Here is an 11,828-nt window from a genome sequence, read left to right on the forward strand (position 1 = left end):
AATAAATCCTTTCTGCTACAGATACTTATAAAAAACAAATCTGTGTATTGATTCGTAACAATTTCCATGTGCTTGGTGGTGTATAAAGCATAGCAAGATGTCATGAAGAAGTGTTAGGTATAAGGGCTAGATCTAGAGTTCACTGAAGTCTTTCTCTGAAGCTAATTCCAGTATTTACCCAGAATAGAACAAGCTTTGAATACTGGGGCTGAACTACTTTAACTTTTCTTTTCCCCGAACTGTATATATTTCAATGTATTGCTAAATTATATGTCAGTTTTCTCATCAGCACTGCAACCACTTTTATTTTTACTGGAAATACAGAGTGGCTTTTTGAAATATAAAAAGACATAACCACTTATTCTTTACATCAGCAAGCTATATTTTCTACAAACCGGAAAAAAAAGAAAAGGTGTATTATATCCTGTAGTCCCTCCTGGAATGGTCAATCCATCACTAGACTTACTTGATTGTTGATTAATTTTCAGAAATACGTTGACACAGATCTCTCTGTGAAAAAGACTCTTCCCTTTTCTTCCATTCCTTAACTGGCATGTCATATTTTTGCCTCTTTGCATGATTAATGTTGTTTTGAAAGCTTCGAGAATCAATAGTCTCAATTGTATACATCTGTATTTTAAATATGTTCTGTTATCTTAGTTTACGAGCCAGCCTGCAAAATATGTTTCCTGTTGGACTTAATAGGTGTGAGTGGTGCAACTAGTGATAATGTAGAAGGTTTTCTGATCTGAGTGAGTCTTTGCCATGAAACCAGATCCTCCTCGCAGATTCAGGAATGTATTGTATCTGGTAAGATTTCCCTCCAGATCTCCAGGAAGCGTGCTTCTTACTAGATTTCTTTTTTCCTTTTCTTTTTTTTGAAGTGCCACTATTTTGTCTTGCTCTTGCTGTCCTGGAAAGATTTTGCACAAAGGTGCACAAGACATAGGTGGTGCAACACATTTCTTTATGTCTGTAGCCAGGAGATACCTCTATGCTCTCAAATTCCTCTGTCTTCCTTAAATGTTCAGCATATTCAGTGTATTGCAGGATCAAACCTTCAGTGGATACCCCTTGGGAAATCAAAAGAAAGATTCCTTGAAGCCAGTTAGCACCATATATATTTAATGAACACAAAGGGGATGAGACAGAGCATAATCCAGTATCTGAGGGGTTTTACCGGCATGATATTGCAAAGATCATGTTAATCCATGCTGAGAAACACTGCAGATTTTGTGAGGGCTAAATGTGTGTTCTCTGTCAATGTAGGAATTTGCCCCATAAGTGCTCACACAGTACTCCTGTTTTCTAACTCAGACTCAGAAACTGACTGCCCAGCTGAGCCTGGCCTATGCTAATCCTTCAATGTGCTGGAGAAGGGAAAAGAAATATTTTACTGGCAGAATCCTCTTTTCACCTCAATATATTTGATATTATGTGCTTGAAAATTTGCAGAAGCATGGAATATTAGTCCTGGTCCCAGAGAAATAGATCAGTGGATGGGACTACATAATACTCTGTAAAATCTACTTATAAATGTTGCCAGCAACTTCTATGACATCTATGGAGTCCCTGCAACCTTTCGTATTGTTATTAAAATTCCTACATATCTCTACAATACTGTGTGTGCCTCTGTGGTCTCAACCATTACTAGAAAATAGTTACACCACCGTAAATTCAGAGTATGAATGTAGAAGAACCAATCCATTTCAGGAGAAAGATGGGCAGAGGAGTAGAAGGGAAACCTGCTGAAAAGCACAGTTGAACCCTTTGTACTGTGGAAATGAATCTCATTTTGATGCTGGGGGCTGAGTTCATGTTGATGCACAGAAGTAAAACAAGAGTATTCAGACAAGTGGAACATGATCTGATAAGCCTGGAAATAACTCTGTCAGCCTGAATGACATCCCTGTCTGTGTCCTTTCAACACTTTTGATTTGAGTACAAGCTTCTCAGAGGAAAGCTTTTCCAATGCTTTCTCTCCTGCTTCGCTACTTCACAAACTCCCTGATGGCAGAAGCAGCACAGGCTGATGTGAGAGAAGAGTTATACACTTTTCTAGAAGGGACAATATTTCTTCCGTGGTTTGGTGGTTTTTTTTCAGCATTGTAACCTCTCTGTCCTTTCAATATGTACTAGCCAAACCTTTTCCTTACTCTGCCAACTTGCTAAGGTAATGAAGTTGTGCCTTTCATTTATAAGATGCTTGAACTCTGTGTGTGTACATGAACAGATAAAACTAGAAATAGGTCTACTCAGGTTTTTCCAATATGAAGGAGATGAAACAATTTTTATAGACTTCCCAGAGTACAATTTCATTAAGGTCAATATTCACTAAATGAAACTTTTGCAAAATGTATATCCTTATTACGTGAATAAAATGCAACAAGATTTGTGCCTGAAGATTCATAGATATGAATAATGTTCACACAATACCAAATTTCACTAAACTTAATATAAAGATTTATATTTGAATTATACTCTTCAATTTGCACGATTTATGCCCTAGCAGTTACATGACTGCGTTTATCAGAAAGGGGCTGTTCTTCAGGGAGGTAATTCTACTTAAGCTTGTGATCATTTGACTCTTGATCAGTGAAGGGAACTGAATCTCATTTTCTGTGTCTGTCTCTTCATGTTTTCCACCCTCATATGCTTTAAATCTGGCAAGAAGGATACATATTTCAAATCAGGATATGAATCACCTGCCCATGAATCAGCCAAATGCAGGCTCTTGCACCTAGCACCATCTTTAATATTTCTCCAAGACATGCTAGTTGTTCTATCCACAATATGCATGACTTTTAGAAATATGAAATATTTTTTATGGGGAAAAGTAGATACTCCCCACTCTTTGTTATTTAATCTTCACAGTATATCATATTGTCTAAGTGTTTACTTCTGAGCAATCAGGCACGTCATAGGTGGATGGGAGATCAGCAGTCCTTATACAGTCTTCAGACTCATACTGATATCTCCAAAGCTCTTGTGCAACCATTACCACAGATTGAATTGTATTGCCTTTGGGAGAGGGATATTGACCAAAGTCAGAAAATTGGGGAAGCATGGGAAAACTTGGATCAGGATGCAAAGGTGAACGAGTTGACTCTGCTGGGCTATGGCAAACAATGATCATCAATACGGTCTCATTAATGTGGCCACTTATCCCTGAAAGAAACCTTATTGACTATTGTGATATCAGTTGTATTAATCAATTAAGAAATAATGTTTTCATCTTAATAAGAAAGAACAGAATAATCTCGAATAGATTTAGCATGCTAGAATAGAAATAGCCAGATATCCATCACTTAAAATAAAACAGGACAAAACTCTTCATGCTTTTTTCCAAAAATATGATTCAAAAAAACAAGAAAAATGAAAATCAAAGGGAAAGAATCACCAAAAGCACCTTTTATTCACAACTGATGCCTCTTCTGCAGCTGCAAGCACATTCATTTCTGCATAATCCTTAGCAGTGCAGAAGAAAGAGATCTTTCAGGTGAAAGGTTACCTACATTTATAATGTCAGGTTCTGAGACTGGTGAGGTAAAAGGTAAATGGTAATTTTATCATTAGCATGCCTGACCCCTTGCCCCCACCATATCTCATAGGGGACGTTAAGAACGACTCACCTGTCAAGATGCAAACACTTAAAGGTCAATGCGCACAGAAATCTTCAAGAGCTTACAACTGAATTGCTGACACCTTTTATTATCACCGCTTAAATAAATGATTCAAGTGGCAAGACAAGGGTAAGATTGGTTTAATGTCAAGATTTGCAGTAGGAATTCTTGGAGCATTATTTTCTAACCTCTGATTACCTGGATATGATTTTTTTAATTCTAGAACTGTATGAACAACCATGTGAATTTCACATCATTTAAAGGAGTTTAAACATATATTTCTCTTTTGCAAGGCTTTCCAGCACTGCACAAGGAGGAAGTTTTGCTTTCACTGGAACAGTAAGTGCAGAGTCCTAGATCCACTATCATCCTAGTGTACATTGTTAGAAAACTTGGTTGACCCTTGTGCATGAGAAGTGGATAGTCATGACTTACAGAAGGATATGTTGCAACCTGATGACAAACTTTTTGAACTCTTGCTACACTTCATTGTGCATCTCAAAACATTTTCCAAGTTGTTTTTACATTGAAAAGTTCTGAAGAGTGGATACATCAGCACCAGGCTTTGGAAGTGCACCAAGGTTTACCTATGCATGCAGTATTTATATGATCAACAAGTGTGATTCTAAGGGGTGAGTGTAATTTACTCCTGACACTACATATTACATCTCCCGTTGTTAATAAAAGGACCAGTCAGGTATACAGGACCCCTGAGCATGACCCCCTTAGAAGTTGATGCTCTTTAATACTAAAGCAAAAATTTGGTATTAACACTGTAATGGACAGTCAGATAGCAGTGGTGTGTGTTGATCAGGACAGAGAAATGGATCCATCTCTGATTCTGCTGCTCTTCAGGCACTAAGTCAGTCCTTTCCAAGAGAGGAAATGACTGACTTCAGTTTTATGGAGCTCTCACAGCAACACATAGAAGAAATGTGAAGCAGAATGGAGGAAGGTGGCTTATGTTACCCAAAAAGCAGATCTTACTCCTTTCTGATAAACAGGTTAAAAATCTCATAACTCTGTAAGATCTCCTAGAATGAATCTCCTTTTCTTACACCTGTTACATTGCTTGCTATTTCCAGTAAGACCATACCAAATCTTGTGCAAGTGAGTTGCTCTGAAGGGAGAAGATATGTTCTTTTGGAGAACTGTCAATGGAGAAGTGAGAAGAAGCAGGGTCAATTTGGCACTGACGTGTAGTTACGACTTGATGTTGCTTGAATGGTGAGTGGTTTGAGATTAGTGTACATGTTAAAGCTGCCTTATGTAGAGGGTTACAATTCTTTATCAGTAGAGGATACCCTGAGCATCCACCCCTATAAAGTAGCAATATTTTCAGTTTGACAGTACAAAGACAGCAATTGATTATTTGTGTGTGATGCAATCCCTCTGCATCTATCTCTTTTGTCCTCCACACACAATGATCACTGTTCTCATTAATCTGATGTCCTCTGCCTTGTCTCCATCTACTCAATCTCTCCTCAGAAATAATACATTCACTTCCTTTGACTTAGTCACCTTCAAATTTACTTCTCCAGGTAGTGTTCTAGGTACATTTCCCATATATTTCATGAAACTTCTTCCTAAGACAGTCACATAGCACTGAAGCTGTCAAATGAAAAGCTTCATTTTTCCTTCTCACCTATCACCTATATCACTAGCACACTAGTGCATTTTGCATTTTTTTCCTGAATTATTTTGTTCTTGCCATCTTGTTGTTTTGTTGCATAAAGAACTTTACACAAGTAAGCTATCTCAGTGGGACTTAAACTTAGCCTGATGCTTAAGCACTTAGCTTAGTCAAGGATGTCACAAGTGAAGTGCTGGAATTACAGTTACCATTTCATAAAAGGAATCACATAAAAATACATTCTTTTGAAGGCAACTACACCTTTCTACATGCAGAGCTGCTTTCATCGAATTGAATACACAGAACAAAACTGTACAAACTGCAATCTTTTTTGCCTTGCCCTTCTCTTGTGCATCAAATACTTCTGTACTATCTTGATTTTGACTATACACAATTAAGATAATGTAGAATGGTTTATAAGCATTATAAAAATATTTTTACTTTTTTACCTGACCACCGAGAAAGACACCTGCTAGTAATAAAATTATTTTTACCACATGCCTTTCAGGACATGAGAGAAATAAAACACTTTCAATTTTATGCAAGTATTATAAAACCATGCTTAAGCAAAACATCTGTTATGCCTCACCTCTTTATGTTGCTTGGTTATTTTTCTTGTTTGTTTTGAATGATTTATTTTCCATACCATCAGAAGTATTCAAAGAGTAATCAACAGGCAAGATTACCCTAGCAAACACTCAAAACAGCTCAAAGATACAGAGGCTTCCTCATTTGCTTACCATGCAAAGCTATTTCTTTTTGGATCACAATGGTCCCTACTTCAAATCAGATTGTGAACATGTGCAGAACATGCCACTGCCTCTGACACTAACTGGTTACTTGCGTATGTAGAAATAGAGTCTCCTAAATATGGAAAGTAAGCATCGTGTTGCTGCTCCTGTCTGGATGTTGACATGTTAGATAATAAAAACAGATAGTCTCGATTTGTAATACAGTACTGCTGATGAAAACCAGCTCCTAACAGGTGGAACATGACAAAATATATACAACTCACCACCTTTTCCCTGCAGAAAAGGATAACTGATGCACTTGCACCTCTCCACAAAGGTGGAAGATGCTCCTCTGACCATTTCCAAGACATGGAAGAAGGCAGAGATGCCTGAAGGTATGCACACACTTTTATACCTGTTGATATATGCTGCCATAAACTCCACCATGTTGTAAAACATGTCTCATTCTGTATGCACAAGGAAGTAAAATTGAGAAAAGCCTGGGCTGGATATTCTGAAATATTCTTGGTTTGAGAAGTTGATATTCTATTTCAAGATCAGACCCTCCCTTTCTTACTATGTATCCACTCAGACTAACACAAGTGGATACAGATCACAAGTAGTTTGATGTGGAAGTATCTGATGCTTGTTTTTCCTCAATGAAAGTGCCAAAACAACAGTGCCCAGGAATGAAGCATTCAGCCATAGTGCTTCAGGATAATGGTTGTTTTTAAATATGGTTGCGAGGCTTTCAGGTAGCTCTTTCCTCCATAATTCTGCTCCCCTACAATCCATTTTCTTGTGCACATTTGTGAAATCAGACCTCAGTGCAGTAGAGGAGCAGACAGTCAGACTAATGTATTCTAATACCTCCCAATGTAGACCAATTTTTTTTGTTGTTTTGTTTCTTAACAACCTCCAAATGCAAAATATGAAGGAAGCCACGCATAAATTCTGGTTATAGTGTCATCCCCTAAGAGATAAACGCAGGCAGGAGCGTTTTTATGGAAGAAAAGAAAAAGAACATTCAATTTTCCACTACAAAACAGGTGCACTCAGATTTTCAGAGTACATCACACTTGTCTCTCTTGTTTATTTAATCCGAATTTATTGGATCAAGACAAAGAATAGTACAGTTTGGTTTTCTGGCATGTTCATGTCCATGGCAAAAAGAAGGTCATTGCATTTGGGTACTAATCTACCAGTGCAGTAAGCCGTGATTAAAATGTCTTGGTAATGTTCTCAGAAAAGCATTACAACTGCTTGAATCCATATCCATCCATGGCCAGAGAAGAGGGGATGCTAGTCTGCTTTGGTTAAATACACATAAACTTATTCCCCAGTCAGTCAGCTAGAGCAGCAGCCCTGCCTTTCAGCAAGCTAAATAAAAAGATTGCCTGGGGTCAGGATAAAAACAAAGGTACGCAGGGCCATGAAATAGTTTTTGCTGTTATCATTTCACTTCAGAGGACCCAATAGAGCTCTCACCAAAGATCATGAGTGACCTCAGCTCTCCTTTTAAGTTTTTTATGCCCTTAAATTTATTATAATGTCCACCAAGAAAGTGAAGGGTTAAACGAGAAGGGCAACTGGGGGAGGGGGGGTTGTTTTGGCTTTGTGTTATGTTCTAATTCTGTCAAGGAGACTGACCTTTGGACAGATAAGCAGGGAAGGATGAAGTCCTTAGAATAAAGTGAAATGAAGGTACAATGCAAAAAAAGATATCTCTGTTCGACTTCTGAGTGAAGTTCTGTGTGCCTGAGCCTTGCTTCCCCTCCTGCCACTGCTGCAGCTTCTCCTCTTCTTTTTTTCATAATCGTCCCTGTTATGAGTCTTTGTTCACAAAGGTGGAAAACACGGAGGGCTCTAATGATGCATTATCACAGGTCAGAGAATGAACCACATAAATCTCCCTGGCATTTGCCTCCACACAATATCTCTAAAAGGACAGCAGCATTCCTTAAAGATGTAGCTTTTCCCCAGTTAGACAACTCAAACAAGGCAATGCACCTGTGGGCTTTTGCCAGGATAATCACCTTTTCCTCTTACTGCTCCTCGGACAGCTCCGACCTTGTCCGCTATTCTTCAGTCTTCCATGGTTTCTGTAATGAAGACTAAAATTCAATTGTACATCTGGGACTAATAGCTTTTAAATCTAAATTATTTCTCTCGCAGTTACAGTCAGACTGTCATAAACATGCAAGCAGTGCAGTACAGAGAGGAGAGATGCTTTCACTGTAAAAGCCATTTTGAAAGCAAAGCTTCAGTATAATTTAAAGATGTTATTGTTGTTATAGTTGGAGACTGATGGAGCTGTCTTTGAAGACAATGTCAGTTCTGCAATTGGCTTGGTTTAAATCAACAGAAAAGGAACCTGGATTGTAGAGATGAGTGAGAGTAAGACTATGTGTAAAATATCAGTAATCAATGGCAGTTGTGTTATTGTCATGACAGTATGATGGCAGTTCAATGAAGCAATTATGAATTTTTCACAGTACCACTGAAAGCAAAGACTTTCAAAGAAATAACAAGGTTTGCTATATATTACACAAACAATTACCAAGGATAGAATAGAATAGAATAGAATAGAATAAATTTTGTCATATACTTCAAGAAGTATATCTTCTACACCAAAGACCATTGTACAGGTTATCAGCTGTTGTAAATGAAATAGCAGCACCACTGAAGTCAATGTACTATTTTAGACAAACTTAGTATTATAAATTTGCAGCTTAATTTATGATTAATCGCTTCACATGTAGACATTACGCTGGTGTTGACTCAGTGAAGATATCAATATTGCCATTTTGTAGGAATCTAGGTCCCATTTCCTTGCACCCTGAATTGGAATGACCAGTTGTACATGGAAAGACAACAGTGAATTGAACACTTGATTAATACTTGTGATAGTGCCAAAATAATGGCAGCTGTTCTTAGGGCACCACTAGCCATATGGAATCAAGTGCAATACTGGCAGTTCCTATTAGCTTTGAGTAATCCTTTGATAAGTCAATGCAAACAATTATGGCCTCCAATATGCTACCTGTGCTGGTATTATAACTAAACTCACAATAGGCTCATAATATATGTTTAGGGAATATGTCTTGTGCAGACTTGCTCTTCATCTTGACAAGAATTCTCCAGTCCTTGTGGGCATTCTGGTAGACCTTAACAAAATAATTTTCCCCTCCTCTATTTCTTTGTGATGGTTTGATTACTTAGCAATAGAAAAACTAGTAATTGGAGACAGTAGTCATGAAGTAGTAAATTGGCAAGTAAAGGCTGTTCTGTATATGCTATTTTGTGTGTCTGATGCAGATGTGAATTCAATCACAAGACACAAAGCCATAGTGGACGTTTGCCATTTCTACTGTTCTCAGAACTAATTTTTCAGAATAAAATCCCATTTATTTTGCACAATGCTCATCTATTTATTTCTCTCTTGGTTTATTTGTGTTTCATCATGTTTCCTGCAGAGCAGTTTTGCAGCTGTTAACATAAGCAGAATCTTTCCATCTCCAGACTAAAGCATGCATATATTTCTTTTCCAGGTGTTCTCAGAACAGTATGTTTTCTCATCATGATGCCTCTAGACAGACTAGCAATCATTTTCCATCAAGTTCAACTTTTACTTATGGTTTTAAAACAAATTTATCTAAATCACAAAAGCATTTATGGCTATGTTCTTCAATCTACTTATTTTACATTCTCTTTCATGAACATTCAGATCTGATGATCAAAGGCACTTAATTGGTCCCTTGTCAAAACTCTTTGGGTGCTGGGCTTTGAATTGCTTTACATTGCACTCAGAGGATTACCTTTCTTTTAGTCATACAATATTATAAAGTTATTGCATTTAGTCAGTTCCAAAGCAGAACTGGAATTTTCAGTGTTGTTCCTTTTACCAATGCCAATAAGAATGAAGTTGTTCTGTATACTCTAACATGCTGATTGGATTGGCTTTTTCATAAACAGCCATAAACAGATACTTGGTGTGAAAAATAATAATGCTTATATTGAATTCACATTGCACAGTGCACATCTCTCCCTGCAGAGTAGCAGGTTTTGCTAACCAGTGTTTCATGACAGCTGTATCTTACTTCCTACGGACACAGCAAGGGGTCAGCTGAGAAGACAAGCCTTTGCACAATGAATTTAAAGTACATACATGATGAAGTGCATGCAATCATCAGCAAGTGTTGGTGAATCTGAAAACAGACACGAATTCCACACATGAAATTTTGAATCTGCCAGTAAAAATGGTAACAAAAACTGACTCCACAGAGAAGAGCAGCATCTGCCGAGGAAACTCCTGTGATGGACATCAAGTTAATGATATTTATCTGTTGAGAACTTGGAGTGAGAAGCAGATTAGAGAAGAAGGTAAGAGAAAGAACAAAAAAAAAATGCTTTTTTGAGCACACAGAGCATTTTGGTTAATACTTGTCCTAATGAAGATCCAGTACAACTTCAGAAACAAGGAATCTACAGGATCTGACAAATGAATCATAACTAAAATATATTTATACAACAATAAACAAGTTATAAGAAATAAGAAAGGAAATTTTCCTTCATCTTTGCTAACACTGTAAAACTATAATTGATGAAGTTGCAACTCTTATTCAGCTGTACCAACTCCTGAAAAAGCTTTCATTGCCTGGATTCCTTTTATCCCTGTCATCATGTTCTCATCAGATTTATAAAAAAGATAGCACAACCAACCTTCCACCCAGAAATACAAAAGTGCTGATCACACAAGCTTTTTCTGTGACTCTATGTATAGCTGATAGTAAAATGGTGCTTTGCACAGTAAAGATGCCACCTGGCATTTTGTTATTGGCTCCAGTACCTATTGGCAATTCAAAGCAATTCAGATTCACCGAAGTAAGACCTTCTGTGGGCCTGCTCTGTCCTGTCAGAATAGGCAGGGTCTGCAAATGACCTCTTTAGGTTTCAGGTAAACTTCAGTCTTTGAGCTCAAGGTAGAGCTGGGTATCACATCTCCATATCCCACAGTATCACTAATACATTGTCTTATTTGTTACTCAGAGTCTTTCCTTCTTAGGAAATTCAGCCTTAGTAAAGACACATAAATAAAATAAAGATAACAGGCAAGGCAGCAAGAGATGGACCTCTGTGCTGTGCTGGTGCTTGCAGTGGGGCAAGACTACCCAGGCACCTACCCGGCCTTTGGGTAGGCAGTGGCCAGCTTTCCCTGGTGCTATTTGGGCTGGGGCTGCATGGGTAATGGGAAGTACACCCAGCCAGGACAGCAGACCTCAACTGCCCAAAGGGATATGCCGACCAATATAACATTGCACTCACTATAACAAAAAGCATGGGAGAAGGAAGAGAAGAGGGACACGTTTGGAGTTAGGGCGTTTATCTTCCAAAGTCACCACTGCCATGATGATGGAGCCATGCTTCCCTGAGGATGGATGAACACTTACTTGCTGGGAAGACAAATGCTGTAACCCCAAAGGTCAGAATGACAGAATCACAGAATCAGTTGGGTTGGAAAAGACCTCTGAAATCATCAAGTCCAACCTATGACCTAACACCACCATGGAACTAAGTGCCATGTCCAGTCTTTCCTTAAACACCTCTAGGAATGGTAATCCTACCACTTTCCAGAGCAGTCCATTCCTATGTCTAATCACTCTTTCTGAAGAAATTCCTCTTAATGTCCAACCTAAACCTCCCCTGGCACAGCTGAAGACTATGTCCTCTCATCATATCGCTAGTCGCCTCAGAGAAGGGACTGACCTCCAGTCATCTGGGACCTCCCCAGTTATCCAGGACCGATGATAAATGATGGACAGTGCCTCACTGAGCTCTTCC

General features: G+C 38.3%; 1 long non-coding RNA gene across 1 annotated transcript; it reads right to left on the reverse strand.

The window, feature by feature from the left end:
• Positions 1-835: 835 nt before the first annotated feature.
• Positions 836-11,472, reverse strand: LOC113964277. Its single transcript, XR_003533140.1, has 4 exons — positions 11,438-11,472; positions 10,061-10,195; positions 8,024-8,089; positions 836-1,073 (listed from the first exon to the last, which is right to left on the reverse strand). It is a non-coding gene; the product is annotated as an uncharacterized LOC113964277 (long non-coding RNA).
• Between the last annotated feature and the right edge of the window lie 356 nt (positions 11,473-11,828).

This window comes from Neopelma chrysocephalum, unplaced genomic scaffold (genome assembly GCF_003984885.1).
Source record: "Neopelma chrysocephalum unplaced genomic scaffold, ASM398488v2 Primary Assembly neopelma1_26b, whole genome shotgun sequence".
NCBI classification, from domain to species: Eukaryota; Metazoa; Chordata; class Aves; order Passeriformes; family Pipridae; genus Neopelma; species Neopelma chrysocephalum.